Source organism: Taudactylus pleione, unplaced genomic scaffold (genome assembly GCF_031769625.1).
Source record: "Taudactylus pleione unplaced genomic scaffold, aTauple2 ptg000117l, whole genome shotgun sequence".
Lineage (NCBI taxonomy): Eukaryota > Metazoa > Chordata > Amphibia > Anura > Myobatrachidae > Taudactylus > Taudactylus pleione.
In genome coordinates this window covers 12,120,001-12,141,468 of record NW_028284519.1, presented here as the reverse complement: position 1 = coordinate 12,141,468, position 21,468 = coordinate 12,120,001, and the positions used below count along the sequence as shown (strand labels likewise).

The 21,468-nt window shown below is 45.1% G+C and overlaps 1 protein-coding gene across 4 annotated transcripts in view; it reads left to right on the top strand.

The window, feature by feature from the left end:
* The first annotated feature begins 2,263 nt into the window (after window positions 1–2,263).
* Window positions 2,264–21,468, top strand: part of CYLD (CYLD lysine 63 deubiquitinase) — an 88,583-nt gene continuing 69,378 nt past the window's right edge. For 2 of the 4 annotated variants that reach the window (XM_088471870.1, XM_088471867.1), the window contains exons 1-2: window positions 2,282–2,410; window positions 2,522–2,593. The gene's annotated coding sequence lies outside the window, so the exon portion shown is untranslated. The other 2 variants (XM_088471869.1, XM_088471868.1) reach the window with 2 other exon arrangements.

Genomic DNA, 21,468 nt, shown 5'->3' with positions numbered 1-21,468 from the left:
TCGAGTACATCGAAAGGCATCTGAACTGCTCGCAGTGCTTGTGGTTGGATTTTCCTGCCGCAATCATGCGAACAGTTCAGGCTAAGAGACAACCAAGTGACGTGGCCGATGCTGCTGCTTTGTTAATTATGCACACCCTTGGCACGCCTGCGTTCGGATCTCCATTCCCCGTTTTCAAGCACCTTCCCCTGTTACCACCCACAAACGCCTCATTCTGTCACTCAAATTAGCAGGCACTCGCTATTTTGTGAGCGCTCGATTTCCGACAGCACTGACTGGTTGGCGCATGCGCATTACGACACATACACATGCGTAGATGTGCGAACATCGCTCGGAGCGAACGAGCGGCCGCTTACGAACGGCTCTGAATCAGGCCCTTTGTTCCCATACACAAACGCTGAGTTTTTGTATACAGCACAGGCGCAGATGTGCATTTATTCATTATGGCGTATGTCCATCCTATTCTGAGTTGTGTGTAACTTTGCCGGATCTGAATTTCCGTATTTTGGGCGCTTCAAGTTGGCAAGAGGACGGCAGCTATGCAAGTGCACAGAACCACCCTGAGTTATGGGAGTGGCATGGGAGTGTTATGGGTGTTTATCAAAAGCTCTGTGTGATTCCTATTCCTGTGTACAGGGATGGGAAGTCTGTTTATGACTGATCTCTAGCATCTAGCTTGGGACTGGTGCAAGTGCAGATAGTACTCATGATGGTTGTGGCGGATGCCCTCAAATACAGCTATTTTGTGTGAGACACAGAATCTATATGGGGAGGGGGAAGAGATAAAAAAAAAAAAGATAGCTAGAGAAGGGACAGAGATGAAAGTGGGACAGTTAAGAAAGTGCAGGGGGGTCAGGACAGAGATGACAGAGGGAGAGTAGGGAACAGGGATGCAAGAGACAGGCAGGGGGTGGTAGAGATAGGAAGGTGGGGGAAAATACCGGTCAGCGCTTGGAGGTGGCACAAACCCCTGCATGACCCCCACACTGCCCTCCCAACTGCAATGGGGATAGAAAGGCGAGATCAGAGCAGTGGTATCCCTAACTCATGTGATACCCAGTGCGGGTAGGGGTAGGTGGGCTTGAAGTGCATCGCGGGTAGGGGCATGGCCTCACGGACTAAATCCTCGTTTGTTTTACTCTGGTCCCGGAGATGCGGATTGCCCCCGGGGACCAGTTTGTTTGCAGTGCCGGCTCCCTGTGTTAATAGCCGAGTGCAGCATGTAATACTACAGTGCAGCACTGGTCTCCTGTCACTGAGGAGTCGGTACTTTCGTGTCACCCCTCGGCGGTAGACACCCGGATGAGGTCCACACCCCATTTGTGACACCACTGGATCAGAGAGGAGATGAGGGTTGTGGGTAAGATGAGAAAGGCAGAGAAGGGACAGAAATGAAAGTGACACAGGTTGCATGAAGCTGGAGAGACACGGGACGGGGTGCTTAGGCTGGAGAGACACGGGTCGGGGTGCTTAGGCTGGAGAGAACAGTGGGGGATGGGGCTGGATACAGAGGGGAAGATGAGGGTATATGGCAGCCACTATAATAGCTAGCAACACTGCAAATGACCAATGTGTGTGTTATGAATTATACATGACAGAAATAAAAACAGATGTCAATATACAGTCTAATTAAAAAAAATAAGAAATCAAATGATAAAACAGACTTAAGTGACTGTGGAATTAAAGGAGAGGCCTGGACGTCATTCTTGTAACATGGTTTCCCATCATACAGCCATAATAAGTACAGCAACACGTTTCTCATACCTAGCACCAGCATAACAGATAGACGCAGAACATGATAACACACTAACACCTCTGCCTAAACCTGCCACACACAGCAACGTATAATAATACTAATAACACAGTCATGCACACATACTGTATGTAATACGTGTACTGTAGTGTATGATGATGATGATACTACAGCGGCCGCGGCTGCTACATCACTGTGACTGTATACACTCGTACTACTGTACGTCGTCCACTTACTAGAGACAGTGACAGACACTAACTGACAGCATGACTGGCAGCTCCATCCACCAATCAGCACGCAACATATGCCCATAATGACTAATCAGGGTGCACCAACATACTCGCTCTATTCCCACCTCACCCCGCCCACCGATGCGACGCTACCAAACTTCCAACCAGCCTGGAAATTCCCTTCAGGGCGGAGAGTTGCAGGACAGACGTCTCCGCTAGTCAATGAAAAACAATCCTCGGTCACAGTGGGCGGTGTTTTCTCCGGAACGCTGCAGTTGCGCAAACGTGTGGGCGGGACTGAGGCGGTGCCCGTTTGACCACTGGGTTCGGTTGATCCTGGGAGAACTGTAGTGTTGTAAATATGAGGTAGTTGTTTATTTATAGTAACAGGATATTTATTAATGCAAAGGCGCATTATATCCCAGAGGTGAGTGCTGGGGGGAGAGTGCTGCAAGGGCCCATTCACCTGGGACCTGTACAGTTATATAGTGTGTATTTGTTTTATAGCCTCTCATCCTAGATATATACATATTTGTAGATTTCTATGGACACTTCTGCCAGAGCCTGTTCCTGAGAGGAGAGTGCATGATGTCAGGATGACCTCTATCAGGTGAGATCTTACAATGTAGATGCTGTATGTATAGAGTCATGTGTCATTTTTGGGTGAAGGGAGTGATCAGTGCATGAAAAGCCCATTTTGTTACCTAGGACTAGTCCATTTTGTACCACCCCCCAGTACATGTGTGACTGTATAGTGCTTAACTGCATACAGAATATTGGTATTACATTGTATGATGATTATTATTATTATTAGGGACTTTTGGTTATCATGTATGAGAATTGTTATATCTGTAAGGTGGAATACAAAGTGTATACCTATGAAATACCAAAAGCAATAATGTATCAAAACTTCTAGCTGTCTTGCTGGATGCAAGTATCCCCTTTTAATTCTCAATTTTGGGACAGAACAGGTCATAGCCCAAACTCCAACAAGCTGCAATGCCAGCTGCTAGAGTTATTTGTATAGCGCACACATATTCCGCAGCGCTTTACAGAGAATATTTGTCCGTTCACATCAGTCCCTGTCCCAGTGGAGCTTACACTCTATATTCCTCACCACATCTATACACACACATGTATTAGAGTTCATTTTGTGTTAGAATCCATTTATCCTACCAGTATGTTTTGGGATGTTGTTGGGAGGAAATCCATACAATCACGGGAACAAGATACAAACTCAACACAGTTAGGGCCTTGGTGGGGATCGAACCAAAGACCTCAGTGCTGTGAGGCAGTAATACTAACCACTAATAACACCAGCCAAATCTATTGGCTATATCAGTGGTTCTCAAACTCGGTCCTCAGAACCCCGCACAGGTTGATTCATTACTTATTCAAACATTTTAAAAGATCCACAGGTGATCAATTTATTTCACTTGTGATTCTGTGAGGAGGCCTGGAAAACATGCACTGTTTGGGGTCCTGAGGACCGGGTTTGAGAACCTGTGGGCTATATCGATGGAGTTGTCGGGTTCAACATATCAACGCCTATTATGTTTGGGCCCAAGTCTGCTGTCTCCATAGGAAAGAGATTGTGTTTTGCAGAGGTTGTGTGGCTGGAAGAACACTGTTAATTCATTAATTTACAGGTTGGTTAGTTAAATAAAATTTCACAGTTTGGAAAGCCACACTTGCCTAAACTAATTCAAATATTTATTACATGCAGCAATGTGATACATATTTGACCTTTTAGTTATTGGATGAGCACAATATGAAATTAATGTAATCTCCAAAATTGGGATTAAAGGAAGTTGCTCATATGTGGCTTTCTGATGTTATTTAAGTAAAGTAGCCATTGTAGGGCAGCAGCATTATCAACCTACAATCTCTATATAAAAGGCTAACGCTGCTCCTCATCTCTATGGAGGGAATTCAAGCGTGTTGTGCGTCGGCGGCCACTAGATGGCAACCGATTGAGAAATTAAATTGTTGCTCCGTTCGGGCTGCACAGCTGTCGGCGCTGACATTTCTACTCGAAGCCCCCCGAGATACCAAACAGAAATAACTGAAAAGTGACCCCTTTCAGTGCTGAAACAGGACTTTTTGATGGCATGACAATGGCCCGACAATGTCCCGTCATTTTGATGGGCTGCTAACTAGTAATAAATAATAAAGCAGTTATTGGCGGCTGGTATTATTGTGTAGCCACTAGTTGTCTGATATGGTCAGAACGGAGAGAAACAGCAGAAGGTAGAGATCAGAAGGATGAACTTGTCACTGTAGAAAGCATAACGGAGTGTCCTTCTGAGGATGATTTTGCTTTAGTGTTGTGCAGACACACCCTGGTCCTTTGTCTGTTTAGAGTTCCTGTATAACCAGGTGTAGAGTGAAAAAATATACCCACCTGGAGCCTGCTCAATGCAGCTAATTTTTCTGGGAATCGGCTATGTGATTCTGCTGAGGGGGGAGGGTGGCGGTGTTGCAGACCAGACCAATCGAAGTCACAAAACATAAGGTTGCAGCCTCTTATTGGTCCTAAGATAAGAGCCCATTTTTTAATGGTGGAAGATATTCAGCTATGCGGGAATGCAGCTTGTAGCACTTTGACACTACATGAAGGACAGTGTTGTGGGAGATGTTCATGTAGCTCAGCTGTTTCCTGATGTTTTGCCAAGAAACACTGTTTGCACTATGCCTGTTTTGTCACTTTTTTGTAATAACATTGCTAGAGACGCCACACCAGATTGATATACATCGGCTAATTCCCATACAAGTGCAATGCAAGCCATTTCACTTGGACAATATGTTAATGCAAGAATTACTACAGAACTACTATTTATACCATAGCGCCCAGCAAAACAGTCCTGATTTTTGCCTATGTCCCGATCACAACAGCTTTAGAATTGCATAGCAGCAGTGAATGAGAGCCGGATGGTTCGCAGTCGCCTGGTATTTTGATTCTCCTTAAAGTGTTTTCTGGGTAGAGGGACAAGACGGTGGAGCACACCACTTTGAAAACCCTGGTTATGCTGCTGTGACCACTCTTGTCCTGCACATGTCTCGATTCACCAATTGGAAAAATGTTGGGAGCTATGTTTATACTAGACGATGAGTCAGTGATTTCTTAATTGATCTACAAAGTCCTGGAGTGACACAGATCCACCATTGCACATATTTTTTTTTTTAGAACAGTTTTGCATAAGTTGATAGAACAGGGTTATTGAGCGTCATATTTTACTGGCTGAGTGCAGTAACACATGTAATTAAACTGAGTTTAAGTGACCGTATGGAATATTTATTCATTTGGCGACCAACCTTTAACCCATTTTTGCATCTGTGGCTTTGTCTGGCGTACTGAGTTTTCCCCAAAGTAACTGAAAGGAAACCACAGCTGTTTTAATTCTACTGACACTTATCTGATCTGCAAACAATATACACAATTAAAAATGAAAACCTCTGAAAAAGTACACATGTCAAACTAAAGAATTGTAGTTGTGTATAAACCACTACCCTAATGCACTTGTCTCCAAGAAGGCTAGAAATTAATTTTGTAGCTCTTTAGTATATAAAACAGCTTTAATCTCACGATTAATTAATTGCTACAATGCTTCCTTTTTTTACTAGACTATATTATTTTACTTACTGTTCAATCTGTCTTCTACTTTTACCTTTAGGATTGTATATGAGGTAGAGGGAAAGTGACACGGTAAGCCACATTTTAGCGGGCTAGAAAATAAAGGTCAACATTGACTTCATGATGCCTGCGCCAGAACCCTGTCAAGGGTGTATGCTACTCAGAGAATTGTACCCATGCTGGTTTTATAGTTTTAAACATGCCAGTAAGTAGAATGTTTAAAGTTATAACACCTGAGAGGGTAAACTGCTCAAAGTAGCATTACACTTATGTCGGGATTCAGGCGCCGACATAGTGAGGTCGAGATACTCACTGGTGACATTACGAGTGTCGACCTCCTGACCGCATACCAAGTAATAGATGTTTTGGCTACTGTTCTTCAATGAGATGATACAAAATGTGCTTGGGAAAGTCATAAGCACCAGTACAAAGTAGCTTAGTGTTTGGATGAAAGTTCCTATTGTGTTTCTCACTTTTGCATTTTTGTTTTTGTGGCTAAGGATTTTACAGATATTAGTTCAAGCTATGTTTAAAAGCATTGACAATAAATATTGTGTTCCTACACAAAATTGTGGAAGAGAAGCGTATTTGTTTTTTTCCCCATTTTATTCATTCCATACCCGCCTACATACATTGGTATATTTGGAAACCTAGAATAGATTTCCCATAGCTATGCCTGTTGTTAAAGCTCACAAGCCATTTATCTCTATGTTGCATGCTGACTTTTCGATTCAGCAGTTTTTGTTGTTTATTTATATCCTTCACTTTCACTGATTGTATCTTTTCATGCCTGCTTTATCCAAGACTTCCTATACACATAACTTTTTATACGTTATGGTAAACCTTTTTACATTAGTGTAATGTTAACTTACACCTCTCCTCATGGCTCTTTTGAAGCCACCACACATTTTCTAAATTCTAGCTGCTCGATGCCAGGGGAGAAAAGCTTTGCCAATGAGGACTAAGCAATTCAAATTCCAGCTCAATATTTAAATGGTGAATGCGGTCCTTGATCTACCCGGAGTAGCGACTGGTCTATTAAGGAGCAGAACTTTTTACAGAAAAAAAGTTTGAACATCATAGACTTGTTTGTGTCCCACTGTGCTGGCCAGTCTCTTCTTTTGTGGTTCGTTCTGCATAAGATGGGGAAAATGGTCCTTTTTGGGATAGCGGCTGTACAGAGGTGCAGTTATATCACAATATCAGATACCTACCAGGAGTTTTACATTGCTATTTCTATGCACATATGAACCCTTTTTTTTTTAAACAAAAAGTCACTTGACTGTGACTGCAAAGTGTTTCACCTCCTGTGCCTCCTTTATTAATTATAATCATAGGTAACTGAAGTTGACTGTGACTGCAAAGTGTTTCACCTCCTGTGCCTCCTTTATTAATTATAATCATAGGTAACTGAAGTTGACTGTGACTGCAAAGTGTTTCACCTCCTGTGCCTCCTTTATTAATTATAATCATAGGTAACTGAAGTTGACTGTGACTGCAAAGTGTTTCACCTCCTGTGCCTCCTTTATTAATTATAATCATAGGTAACTGAAGTTGACTGTGACTGCAAAGTGTTTCACCTCCTGTGCCTCCTTTATTAATTATAATCATAGGTAACTAGCTTATTCTTTACTGAATCCTTATGCTTTTGTTTCTAATGCCTTATGATTTGTAATAGTTACATTGTTTTAAGGATTCTCTCAGTTTATTGACTAAAGTGAATGCTTGATTTATTTGTAGCCTTAGATGTATGGTATGTGGTCATTGTTGACTTAAGCCATTTTTATTGCTAGCTTTCTCTGGCTGGCCAATTGGGGGTTTTCATTAATTAGTGTCCACACTTGCCTGCTTCCCTGTATAAGTGTCAGTAGTTTGGCTGGGTGCAGCTTTTTTCAAAGTGCAGTTTTTTAAGTGCATAAATAGCGTTAGACCTGCGTTAAACCGAGGAAAAACAGAAGGAGAAAAAGGTCCATCACGCAACAAACCCCAACCATCTAAAGACTCCAACTGGGCTCCCTGTACAATCACGGCAAGAACACTTCTAATGCTATTAATAATGCTGGCCTTCTGATTCTAGCATACAATTCAATGCTTATCATACTTTTACCCATGTCAGTTTACATCTATCAACTTTGAAACACTGTCCTTTATCTCAGCTCTCTTGCATAGCCTCACATCCTCTGTCTGCTTACAATCTGCGTTATTTTTCACATTCTGCATAAATTAGAACCCCACTTTTATTTCTCCCTATAACAATCTTGTTAATCTGCATACATATTGATACACTGTTCTTTGATACGTCGCTGTTTTCTTACTTGCATTCCTACAAATCTCTTGCACTCATATCTCATTTACATTTCCAAATTTCTTTCCTCTTGTTTACTTATAAACACCATGACAAGGTTTTCGTCAACTCCCTCCTTCCCTCTGTCTCTACCTAATCCTCTGTTCTGCCCCCTGCTTCCACCTTTATCCTTTCCCCCTTATCTCTTCCACCTCCTCCTCCCCCCTCCTCTGTCTGCCTACTCTTCCCTCCTTTCCCATTACTCCACTTTCTTCCTGTTCTACCCCCCCTCTGTCCTACTACCCCACCACCAAACCCTCCTCCTACACTCCTCTCCCTGTCACTTCACTCCACTGCCATCCACATCTCCCTCCCTGCCCACCTCCTACAGGTTCCCTTTCTAGCTCAGGTGCCCGCACCTTCACTAAACTCTATTCATATCGGTCCCCCAAATTAATCTCACCTCCACGTTACAGCAACCCGGACAATCTCATTCACATCTCCCCCACAAATGCTATCTCTCTATCCTGTGCCCTCTGGAATGCCAGGTCAGTCTGTAATAAACTGGTCCCCACCCATGACCTTTTTATCTCCCAACTCTCTGAATCTCCTAGCCATCACTGAAACTTGGATCTCACCCTCTGACACCACTTCTCCTGCTGCTCTATCCTCTGGGGGCTTTGCCTTCTCCCACACCCCCCGGCCTGGGGGTCGCCATGGTGGTGGAGTTGGGGTCCTTCTATCCACCAGTTACTCATACCAGCTAATACCCTCTGAACCATCCCTTACATTCCCCACATTTGAGGTTCATGCTATACGACTCTTCCAACCAGTAAACCTCAGAGTAGCTGTCATTTACCGTCCCCCTGGCTCTCCCTCCAAATTCCTTGACAACTTCGCTTCCTGGCTCCCTCACTTTCTCTCCTCAGATCTTCCCTCCATTATCCTAGGTGATTTTAATATTCCTATTGACATTCCCACAGAATCCTCTGCAGCTAAACTCCTTACCCTCACTTCTTCATTTGGTCTCGCCCAATGGACTTCATCACCCTCCCATGTGAGTGGGCACTCACTTGACCTGGTCTTTACGCACCGTTGTGATATTTCTGATTACTCCAATTGCCCATTCCCCCTCTCTGACCATCACCTTCTCTCTTTTAACCTATCCCTCTCTCCTTGCCCTCCTCTAACTCCTAAGGCTACCATTACTAAGCGTAATATTGAGGCTATTGACACTGTTGCTTTTTCCTCCCTGCTGGACTCTCTTCTCTCCCCTATCATTTCTCTCTCCTGTCCTGAACAAGCTACTTCCCTGTACAATTCCTCCCTTGCTTCTGCTCTTGATTCTGTTGCTCCAGCAATAACCACTCACCCTCGCAGATCCACACCACAACCCTGGCATTCCAAATGCACCAGATACCTACAAAAGTGTTCAAGAATTGCGGAGCGTCAGTGGAGAAAGTCACGCTCTAAGGCTGACTTCCTCCATTTCAAATTTATTCTCTCCTCCTACAGTGCTTCCCCTGTCTCTCTCCAAGCAAACATATTTCAAGAACCTCATCTCCTCCCAGTCCTCAAACCCCCGGCGTCTCTTTGCCACTTTCAACTCCCTACTCTGCCCTTCCCCTCCTCGCCTTCCCTCCTCGCTCTCTGCCCTCGACTTTGCCACCTACTTTACATCTAAAATTGACTCCATACGTGAGGACATCATATCCCATCAGACCCTTAGCACTCCTCTCCCTCCTTGCCCTTACCACCCCTCCCCTTCTGTCTCACCAACTCTGACAACCTTCTCCCCTGCTTCTGGAGAGGAAGTCTTGGCCCTCATCCGGTCCTCCCCTCCTTCCACCTCCCCTCTTGACCCTATCCCTTCCCGTCTCCTCTCCCACTTGTCTCCTTCTGCCTGTTCCCATCTGGCTGACCTCCTTAATCTTTCCCTATCATCTGGCACTGTCCCTTCTGCATTCAAACATGCTCTTGTCTCCCCCATTCTTAAAAAACCTACCCTTGATCCTAACATACTTTCAAACTATCGACCCATCTCTCTTCTCCCTTTTGCTTCCAAACTCCTTGAGCGTATTGTCTACAACCGCCTTACCACCTTTCTTTCCTCCCACTCCCTCCTTGACTCATTTCTGTCTGGCTTCCGTTCTCTCCGCTCCACTGAAACTGCCCTCACGAAAGTCAGCAATGACCTCCTTGCTGCCAAATCCAAGGGCCACTACTCTCTGCTCATTCTCCTTGACCTCTCTGCTGCATTTGACACTGTAGACCACCCTCTCCTCCTGCAAATCCTTTACTCTCTCGGTTTACGTGAAACTGCCCTCTCCTGGCTTTCCTCCTACCTCTCTGATCGTTCCTTCGCTGTGTCCTCTCATGACTCCTCTTCCCCTCCACTTCCACTAAAGGTAGGAGTTCCCCAAGGTTCTGTTCTTGGACCTCTCCTTTTCTCCCTATATACATCCTCTTTAGGTGAACTCATTAACTCCTTTGACCTCCAATATCATCTCTATGCAGATGATACTCAAATTTACCTTTCCACCCCTGAGCTCCTAACCCGTATCTCCAACTGTCTCTCTGCTGTCTCTTCGTGGATGTCCCAGCGCTTTCTTAAACTTAACATGTCTAAGACTGAGCTGATCATCTTCCCACCCTCTTCCACTACATCACTTTCCACAATTTCGTTATCTATTGATGGCACAACTATCTCCTCTAGCCCCAAAGTGCGCTGTCTTGGAGTTATCCTAGACTCCTCCCTCTCCTTTAAACCGCACATTCAGCACATCTCGCAGTCCTGCTGTTTTCACCTAAAAAATATCTCCAGGATTAGACCCTTCCTCACCCAGGATGCCACTAAAACCCTCATCCACTCACTGGTCATATCCAGATTGGACTACTGTAACCTTCTCCTAGCTGGCCTCCCAGTCTCTCACCTCTCTCCACTACAATCTGTTCTCAATGCTGCTGCTCGGCTCATCTTCCTCTCCAGATGTTCTATATCTGCTTCCCCTCTCCTTCAAGCCCTACACTGGCTCCCCTTCCCCTTCAGATGCCAATTCAAGGTTCCTACATTCACCTACAAAGCCCTCACCAAATCCTCTCCCGCATACATTTCTGACCTTCTCTCCCTTCACAATCCCACCCGCCCACTTCGCTCAACTAATGCATGCCGCCTCTCTTGCCAACTGATTACTTCCTCCCACTCCCGCATCCGAGATTTTGCCCGTGCTGCTCCCTACCTTTGGAATGCTCTCCCTCTCCCTATCAGACTCTCCACCTATCTACAAATCTTCAAACGGGCTCTCAAGACCCACTACTTCATCAAGGCCTTCCAGCACTCCTCCTAACCCACCTCATGCTCTTTCCTTCCTATCTTCCCCTTCTGTGTCACGCCTGTCTGTCTGCCCCTCCCCTTAGAATGTAAGCTCTCATGAGCAGGGACCTCTTCCCTCATGTGCTTCTCTTTACATTTTCTTTTACTCTCTACTCCCCATTAGGGCACCTAACAAGGAACCGCCAACTCCCGGCAGCTTATTGTGAGTGCTTTAATCACTATTTCAGCAATGTATATAAGTTTTGTCCTTGTCCTGCACTGTAATGTACTGTAAGTTACTTGTTTCTTGTTCACTTATTAGTTCTATGTACTATGTAAGGCGCTGTGGAACACTTGTGGCGCCATATAAATAAAGGATAATAATAATAATAATAATAACTTGGGGGTATATTTAGGTGGTTCTTGTGGTTGGATTTAAAACATCAATAGTATTAAATACAAAACACTCTCAATTGCACCTGCTCAGTGCTGTCAGATTTTTTGTCCGCTCCCTGATTTGCACTTAATTTATGTTTTAAATCTTGCGGCCAAAACCACTGTCAACCAATCTGTCGCTTAGTAAATATACAGCTTGGTGTGTTATCAATTATGACAGGATCCCTATATTCTGAATGTATATTTGCTTTTGATAAGAGTGCTAGATTAACATTCAGTTAAACAGAGATTACCTGCTTCATATGAAAGATTATGTTTTTATGTAGCTTTAAGAATAATGTAATGGACTGAAATGGTTATGTGCTATTTCTATAAAATAATATATATTTTGTATACAGAATTCTTAGGGGGAATTCAGTTCAGCGCGATGTGTCACTGCTTTGTACAGATGCTCACATCACCGAATATAATGGCAGCCGAACATTGGTATGGGCTGGGAAGGAAAAGTTGTGAGCTCGCTGGCCGTAAAGTGCCTTTACCAGTCCCTCCCAGAGACACTTGCCTGCCATTGTGCTGTATTGAACTCACTTACTGGAGAGTGAATAAAGGAAGCCAATAGATCAAGTGCTGTTAAAGGTTTATTATTAAAAATAATACATTGCACTTCCAGGATATTGGTGAAAATGAATGTATGAAATTAAAGGTAACCTCTGTTTCAAGTATTTTCTAGCTATGTGTTGTTCTATGCTCTCGTGCCTTAAAGTGCAATTTTTTTATTTTTTTTATTTTCTAATAATGAACCTTAAACTACACTTGATCTGTTAGCACCCTTCCTTTCAGCTTTTTCTGTTCCACAGGGGTTAATTTCTCACTGGAGGTACAGCTGAACATTATCTAATTGAAGTAAATGTACTAGGTGTTCTCTCCTCAGACAACACACGGACCTGATTCTTATGTTATCCTCTTGTTTAATGTAATTGTATAATAACTAAAGGCCCCCATACATTAGAGATTGATTGCAGCAATCGTACAATTTGCAATCGATTGTGTCCCTTTTTCAATCGATTACAGAATTGCCACAATCGATTGAAAACGGGAAAGATTTTTATACACAATCTATTGCAAATTGCACGATTACTGCAATCAATCTCTGATGTATGGGGGCCTTAAGTGTGGGTACACACCTAAACGTCCGGCAATCGTGCCGATGTTCAGGGTGATTTGCCTTCACCCTGGACATCGCATGATTGCCGGTACACACTGCAGGATTTAATGAAAGACGGAACGATTACTTATTCCGTCCTTCATTAATATGTATGGCGCCGCATCCGATATTGTGTAATTGGCTGTGCAGCACAGCCAATCACCCAATAACTCATGCGACCAGCTGATATCATCCTGGTGTGTATGTACCCTAAGATTTGTAGTTTTTTTTCTAGGGCTTTGTCTTGCTTTCTCTCAATCAATCAACTAGTTCATATATGAATATGGTGCATTTGACATGCTTTTTATAACTTTGCTAATAGTGTTAAGGTGCCGACACAGCGATATTTTACACGATTTGCCCGATTCCGACGCATCGTGATGACAAATTGTGTAAAATATGCCCAAATCGTGAGTGTCCACTCACGATGCTGATGCGCGTCCCCGCAGGTCGTACATCGCATCTTCAGATCTGCTGTGCTGTAGATCTGACAATCTCAGTCACGATGCACTGGAATAGTTAGGAGGCACGATAGATCGTTTGTCACATTGGACAGTTTTTAACACCAAATCGAGCCCATGACTGCCGGGGAGCTGCCGGGGGAGAGTTCAAGGGGAAATCGGACACAATGTCTGATCGTGAGCACATCGCCAAGTGTGTAGGCACCTTTACTATTTAAAAGTGTAGTAGTGCAGAAGTAGAGTAAAATTATATATAAATATAGTGTTAAGTAGGAATGGTTTTCAATTACTGCAAATATCTTTTTTTTTTTTTTTTTTTACTTTATATAAATATATATATAACTGTACGTATTACACTAGCTAATTATACTTGCCTACTTCCTGTAGAGAGGGCCAACCTCCTGTATCCTGCATCACTTTCTCCTGTAGTGGGCTGGAGCTTTGATGCCATTGATGTAAATAGCTTCCAACCACCCACTGGTGCAAATCGCGCAGTGCTGGTGTGGGTTTGATTATGCAAATGGACAAAAATGGAAGAACAGTCCTAAAGTTACTTCCAAATAGAAATCATAGAGACTGACAAACTCTTTTGACTCAAAATTACTCGGAAGTTCAGTTAAAAAGTAATTTTAAAAGACAACTTTAGAGGTTGGATTATTTTGAAGGATAACTCCATGCGAAAGCTTAATTTTGGCTGGCTTTATCTTTTACAACTGTAGTAATGACAAATGACTTTAAGAAGTTTATATTTTAAACCTCATTTGAAGAAACCCATACAGGTCAGTTGTAGTTCTGTAAGTGAACTGTAGAGTAGGGATGACCATCGGAAACTGTTGTCTTTCTCCATTCGATGCCAGGATTGCGATGGTTGTCACCATGCTTGTTTCTTAAGGTGGGTACGCACAAGACGTGTTCACGATGCGATATTGGGACAGATTTCCCTTGAACTCTCCCCGGCACTCCAGGACACGATATGGTGCTTAAAAGTGTCCAATCTGACCAATGATCTATCGTGCTTCCTTAACGATTTTCAGTGCAATGCATACGAGATTGGCAGATCTTGCCTGCTGTAGGCAAGATCTGCAGATACAACGGATGACCCGCAGGTACGCGCATCGCCATCGTTATCATGAGTGGCACTCACGATTTGCACATATGTTACACGATTTGTCATTCCAATGTGTCAAACCGGGCGAATCATGCAAAATATTGTCTAGTGTGTAGGCACCTAGTGTTCTCTCTAGGTCCGGAAGCAAGCAGGGCGCCGGACCTAGATATAGGGCACTTCTGCGCCCGGCCGAAAAGGGGGCATGGCCAAAGAAAAGGGGGCGTGTATTTATGAAGCGTCCCCTTTTCGTCACTCCTGGGGGCGTGCCCAGTACTCTCAGACATGCCAGGCATCCCACAAGCACTGCGGTCACTGTGAATGGATGCCGGGCGCATGCACCCGGTATCCATTCACCGGCTGTGACCGATGCGCTGCCGTTTTGACCACCTACGGGACACTGCGACCTGCGGGTGGAGACAGAACCCGCAGGCTGTCTCAGCGGGGTGCCGCGCTGGAGGGCAGGGTGCTTTCTGCCCTTCAGAAATAGGGCAGGGCATGACGCCCCGCTGACACAGCCTAGCAGGAACACTAGGCACCTTTATGGCTGCTGCGATGACTCACACCAGGAGGAAGAAACTCATTGAGAACTCGGCAGAGCATCTCACTGCACAAATGCAATATTTAGCTGCCCACTAGCCCACACTACCAATCCATCCTTGTTTAACCATCTAAAAGGTTACATGCGATGGCTGCATGCCTTCACATGGCATATTGCTATTCGATGGGCCCCTTCTGAGGTCAATCCCAACAGTAGGGCCTTTTATACAGAGAGTATGAGAAATCTTTTCTGAACTGACAATTATGCTAAAGCTCTGTCTTTGCTGCTTTTTGGTTAATATATACCGATCCTGGGTTCAACATTTGTAAGTATTGCCCAAATAATTACATTTTCCGATTTTGTAAACGTAGAAGAAAGACACAAGTAGGGATCAGTGGGGAGCTACATTTTACATCAGAAAGAAGAACAGTAGGGAGGGAAAGCAGTGTGCTGTGCTGTCTGCTGTCATGCCATCACACATAGGTAATTCTGTTGTGCCAAGGCATAATACAGCATGGTGCTCTGCCTTGAGATAAAGCCTCTCATGTCATATTTAGATCTTAACACAGGCATTGCCATTTATATTTCATTACTCAGTGAAACGAGAGATCAAGGAGAAAAGAAAATAGATCATGAATCATTTATGGGACAGACATTTGTAGTGATTGTACCACTATGGTCACTTGAGAACGAGTCTAAGCCCACACTCCTGATTGTACTAATATTCTTTAACGCCAGTAAAATGTGCTGGTCAAAGGGGGGAGAGTTTGCAGATAAGAATGTCTGTATATATCTACTGTTTAGATATCTCTGGCCATTATGGTGATGTTAGCGGACAGATTGACGTGGCCAAAAGAGATTTCTTTCAGTATACGTTCAGGAAACCGGCCGTCGCAATGCCGACAGCCGACTTCCCAACTGTCATTTTACCTACGCCGGGAGACCGGCTCCCGGCATCCCGATCGAAGTGATGCCGACGCGGACAGCTGCAAGGAGGGGAGGGTTAGGTTTAGGATTCCCGGGGGGGGGACTTAGGGTTAGGCACCCTCCCGGGAGGTTAGGCTTAGGTTTAGGCGGCGGGGAAGGGGGATTAGGGTTAGGCACAGGGGAGGGAGGTTAGGGTTAGGCACCCTAAAGGAGGGTTAGGGGGTATAAATAGATTAGTTTATACTTACCTTTAGGACGATCAGGATTTCCTCCTCTGTCGGGCTGCCATTGCCGAGATTTGTGGCCAGCGGTAATTCATACCGAATGCATATTTCATACTGTGGATCTTTATTTTCTGGTCCCAGCGTTAGGGCCATTCCATGTGATGGAACGGGACATTTCAAATGAAGTCCCATTCCATGAATAAAGTTGAATAATGAATTTAGAACTTTCTTTTATCTTAAATTAGTTACAGCTTAAAGTTGATTCTAGTAAAATAAAAGTTAAAAAAAAGTTAGTAATTGTTGCAAATTTTTTTTATAATGTACTTATGACGAACGGGACTAGACAAAATACAAAATCCTACTGCGGTATCATTACAATAAACCTCTCAAATTCGACCGGGCTGGGCTCTGATTTCTCTTGTGCAGGGTAAGCAGACCCAATGGTTTAATAATATATTAAACTAAATATTTGTGCATTTGTTCTTTGTACAAAATAAACAAAACAATTGATTTATGTGACGTAGTGGGACATCCAGTGTGACGGAGAGGGACATGTGCAGTTTCGTTGTCTAATGTAGCATGAACGTAAGTCACACAGTTAATTATTTTATATATATTAGTAGTAAATGTACTAAAGTATGTGTAAAAAAATAACTGTTTCTACTTCAGGGTCCATAGGGGGTCCACAGGGTTGACCTTGGGGTATAGGTTGGGAACCAAATCCGGGCACCACGCAGTTAAAGCTTTTAGCTCCCAGGATGCACTTGGGTCCACTCTCCCTATAACCCCGCCCCCCAGCCAGAGGCACCTCAGTTTAAGTTGGTGCCCGGCCGGAGTCGGGTCACCGTTACTGCAGGGGGGCTGCTTAGCAGCCCCTAAGCTTAAAAGAGTTTTATTTTATTATTTTTTTACTACTCTTCAGAGCGGCAGCATCAGACTGTCCAATGGACGTCTAAGCTGCCGCTCCTACACCCCGCCGGCGCTGCGACGCCAGTACAGATCTGGGGATCGCAGCGGGACCCCAGAGTCTGTACTAGCCGGGCTCTGGAGGAATCCCTGGGCTGCTGCCGGATCGACGGGGACAGGTAAGTCGCGTGGTCACCGCTTGCGGTGACCCGCGTGTACATGCAGCCTTATGCCTCCGGTCTCTGGGGACAGACCGGAGGCGCTAGCGGTGGCGGCGGGCTCCCCCTCCATGGAGGCATACCCCGCGTGTCCACAGCCCACCAGGGATTATAGCGGCAGCGGGAGCCGGCATCCCGGGGGGTTAATTGCTAGCCAGGGGAGGAAGCCTTCCCTGTCTAGCGGCTCCTCCCCTCAGCTCAGCGCGCCTTTCAATACTACAGTCTGGCGTCGCTGAGCTGCTTTCTCCGCGGGCCACGCTTCTTCTGAGGTCTCCAGTGGCCATTATCTCTCGGTGGTGCTGCAGAACTCTTAGGATGTCAGTGAGCCCAGTCCCCCTGCGTACCTGGCCATTTTGGGTGAGTGTACACAGCGCTATAGCCTTCCCAGACACTGAATCTGGGCAGTTGAATGTAGCGACATTGTGCAGTATATTATATGTCATGCTTATGTATGTATATATATTTTTCTGCATTGTATGTGACTTATGCTAGTGCTGACTGTCTGCTTTTTCTCTCACCTGTCAGTGTATATCTATCCCTTTTCTTTATCTGCCCTAATACAGGTGTACCTGGGGTGGTTCTGAGACCTCACATATATATATTTGTTAATATCTGTGAGGTTTGTCACATACTGTTGCGTGCTGCACGTTGCCATATTTTAGATGGAACTGTGAGTTGCGTACGCTGATAATGGGTTCCTGCAGCTAATCTTAGCGTCAGTCAGGACCGGTATGGCGCTGCTTAATATTTCCGTCAAGATAGTCAGATATATCTGACCAGGAGATTGCACACGATACTGCACCCATTATTGCTATCCTGCAAGTCATAGCCTGCAGGAATTAGTGCGGAGGATTTTAACTCAGAAAGGTTTACGTATGCGGCACCATCTGGTGCCGGGCCCCTTGCACGACCCCCTTAAAGGGCGTTGTTTCTCAGGATCCTCTCCTTTGAGGATCGCCGGGCGGGCCCCATTGTCGTCACTCGCTTGGAGTTACTTCACCATACTGCCCTTTTGAACTCGGGGTATCTCGCAATTTCTTGCAATTTACCCCTGTGTCACAGACTATCGCTCCTTGCCGGGGTTTTTCACAGTACATGAATTACCTCCGATACCACATCGGTCTGTCATTCCCCTTGCAGGGATTACCACAACGGCCACCCTGGTGGATGTCGTTTTATACGAAATACTAATTGGCGTGATATACGCCCTGTGGTTACTGACCAGTGGCTCTGCCGTGAACTGGATGGTATATTCGGCTCTTTCCCTCTCACATGGGGGGGAGCCGATCTCAAGTATTATTATCCCTGCTTTGGGGCTGGTAGCCAGGCTCATTCTGGATATAGAGAATGTCGATCCTGCACCAGTATCATACATCTCCCGTTTTCTGCCCAGCGGGTGGATCTCATAGCGGGAGTCTGGCTGTCCCCAGATACGAGGAGTCACAAAGGCCTCCTGTTTCCCATTCCCTGAGGGTCCTCACAAGTAATGGAAATCCCCTTCTGGGATGGATTTGTATGTTAATCATCGGGTTACAGGCATTAATACGCCTCCCATCCCGGCCTGGACGAATTTTACGGATCCGTAGGTGGTAACTTTGCCTGAAATCAATGTACTCGTTTTCAGGGCCTGTTGCCCGTCCTACCATGGCCATCGCATGGTGATGCTTTTGTGACGTTTTTCCCCTCCAACACGTCTGAGGTTCAAATATCTTTTTGCCGCTCACAAAATATGCAGTGGTCATATGTGGGATTACCTCATGGGATGCCGGTCTTCTAACTTTCAGGGTTTCGGCGGCGTCTGTATCCGCCGCAGTACCCTATGGCTGCGTTATGGGAAAGCAGAGGTGCACACTCCTTCCAGGGGGAAGTTCTTGTTTGGTCCTGACCTTGACAAGATCGTTGCATCATTGGCAGTATCACTAATGGGGAGATACCGTCTTTAGCTACTCCCACTACATTCGGACTAACTCTGTTAAGTCTTTTTGTCCTCAGGGTCAGCCTAAAGGCCTGTTTTTTCCTAGGCTGTCGGCCTCCACGGGGGCCACCATATCCAGTACCGAGCAGTCCTGGACTTCCGGACGACCCTGTTTCTACACCTGAGGATATACCCTCAGCCTGACGGGACAGGTCTACATCTGGGGAATTTCCAGAGTGAGGTACTGATTCTCAACGGCCTCTCATTGCTCATGCAGCCTCCTCACAGGCATTGTTACACGGGCCCTTCTTCAGAACTGATCAGGGCCTTACAATCCCAGAAAGCTATACAGTCTTTGTGGTAAGCAGAGCTTATTGGTGGTCTGCGGTTTCTGGTTTTAACAGGAAACGATGGCCGGCCTATAATGAAATGTTGACTGGATGGCCTCGTATGTCTTCCTCAGGGGCCTACCCATGGGTGGGCATTTCTATCGTTGAGGCTTGTTTTTTTCTCGGGCCGTGTAACCCTCGTGGGCGGCTCGTCGTGGCGCCTCGGCTGTTTTGCCTTACTAGGTGTCCACGTGGTCTTCTGTCCATACCTTTTTAAGGTTCTAGGCATTGGTTTCCTTTGCCTCTCAGGATGCTTCCTTTTTGGCGACGGATTCTCCTCTCAGCACAGGAGCGTCCCCACCCTTGGTTGAACTGCTTTGGGACATCCCCAAGGTCAACCCTGTGGACCCTATGGACTTCGTAGAAACAGAGATAACAAAGGTAAGTTCTTACCATATCTCTTGTTATTTTATTATTGAGTCATAAACCTTTTAAACGTCCTCTTGAAATCCTGCTATTCAGGTGCATATGTTTCCAGTAGTAGCTAGCTTCAGGATTATCATGCACAGAAATACTAGTGTTGCCACATATCTCTTCACCGCTATAAGGAACACTGATGTTTTTTAGACCGAATTTACCTTGAAAAAGCACTGATTTTGCAGTGATTTTGTGAAATGAAATAATTTTTCGTCAGTTTGGTTTCACTTTCTATGGAATAGCCCATTTGGTACAGGTCTGGATGGTTCTGATTTTTTTTTATTTCTGTGCACAAACTCCAAATCAGACCACTAGTGCAGTTTCAGTATGTTTTAGTCTTATCCGTTACATCCATTGCAGTGTGAGGCTCTCTCTACATGTAGTCCATCTGAAATTGCAGAATTGGTGATAAACTAGTTCCTATTAGAGTAGACTGGACAGTACACATAGGACCTCATTCAGAGGTGGTCGTTAGTTGCAAGCGGTTGCACTGAATCAGGGCAGCCGCTTGCATCTTGAACGACTGCCTCCTTGTCAATCGCTAAGCTGTGGGTTAACACCCACAGTTCTAGCGACCGACATGGGTGATGGTCGCGATGGGCTTACGACCAGACCCTAAGGTTGGGTCTGGGCACTCGTAAGCCCCAGAGAGCTTCCTCCCCACTGACATCAGCAATGATGTCAGTGGGGCCGCCCCCAAACGGCAAGCTTTCCGGCGGGAACGCCTCCGTTTGGGCAGGCACGCCCCCTGCCCGCCTCCCAAACGGGGCGAGCTGTCACTCACCGTCGACAGCTCGCCCCGTCTGCTGCGAGACCCCTAGCAACGGAGCGTCCGTCGTTAGCCGGGTCTCACGCATGCGCACGACGGAGCCGGCTCCGTTGTGCGCATGCCCAGTGGGGCAACATCGAATCGGTTGCGTGCGCTCAGCGCTTGCGACCGACCCTGAATGACCCCCATAGTTTCGAGGGTGTGTGTTTTTGTGTCTTTTTTTTTTTTCTTTGTTTTCCACTCTAGTTTTATATTTGACTTTTTAAAGCAGATTACTTTGTACAAATTTCTAGAAGGCAATTTCTGGTCTCCTCTTTTATCTGGGGAGGAGTGTATATTATCTGCCATGATGTCTGTGTCCTTAGTATCTATGCAGAGCAATTTGAGTCTAGTTAATTCTTACTAAAGAATACAAATAAATTCCGATTGAGATATTGAAAGAAAAACAAAGACCTCTGAGCCATGGTATTGTGTAACAAATACAGTATTGTACTGCAGCGGAATTTGAATGAGACATCTCATCAGTAAGTGCTCCTTTTTGGTTTACTTTGCAAGAATATGTCATTGTCATTTTTGTTTCACTAACATTTATTGTAGATAATAGGATCACAAGTGAAACAACCTGGGTAAATATTACTTAGGGTTAGTACACATCAGGCAAATCACCCGCTGTGAACGGCATTCCTCATTACTTTTAAGCACACAAAGAACATAAGTCACATGTATGAAACAACTTGCATTTTATATACTAGTGTTCACTCTAAGTCCGGCACCCACAGGCT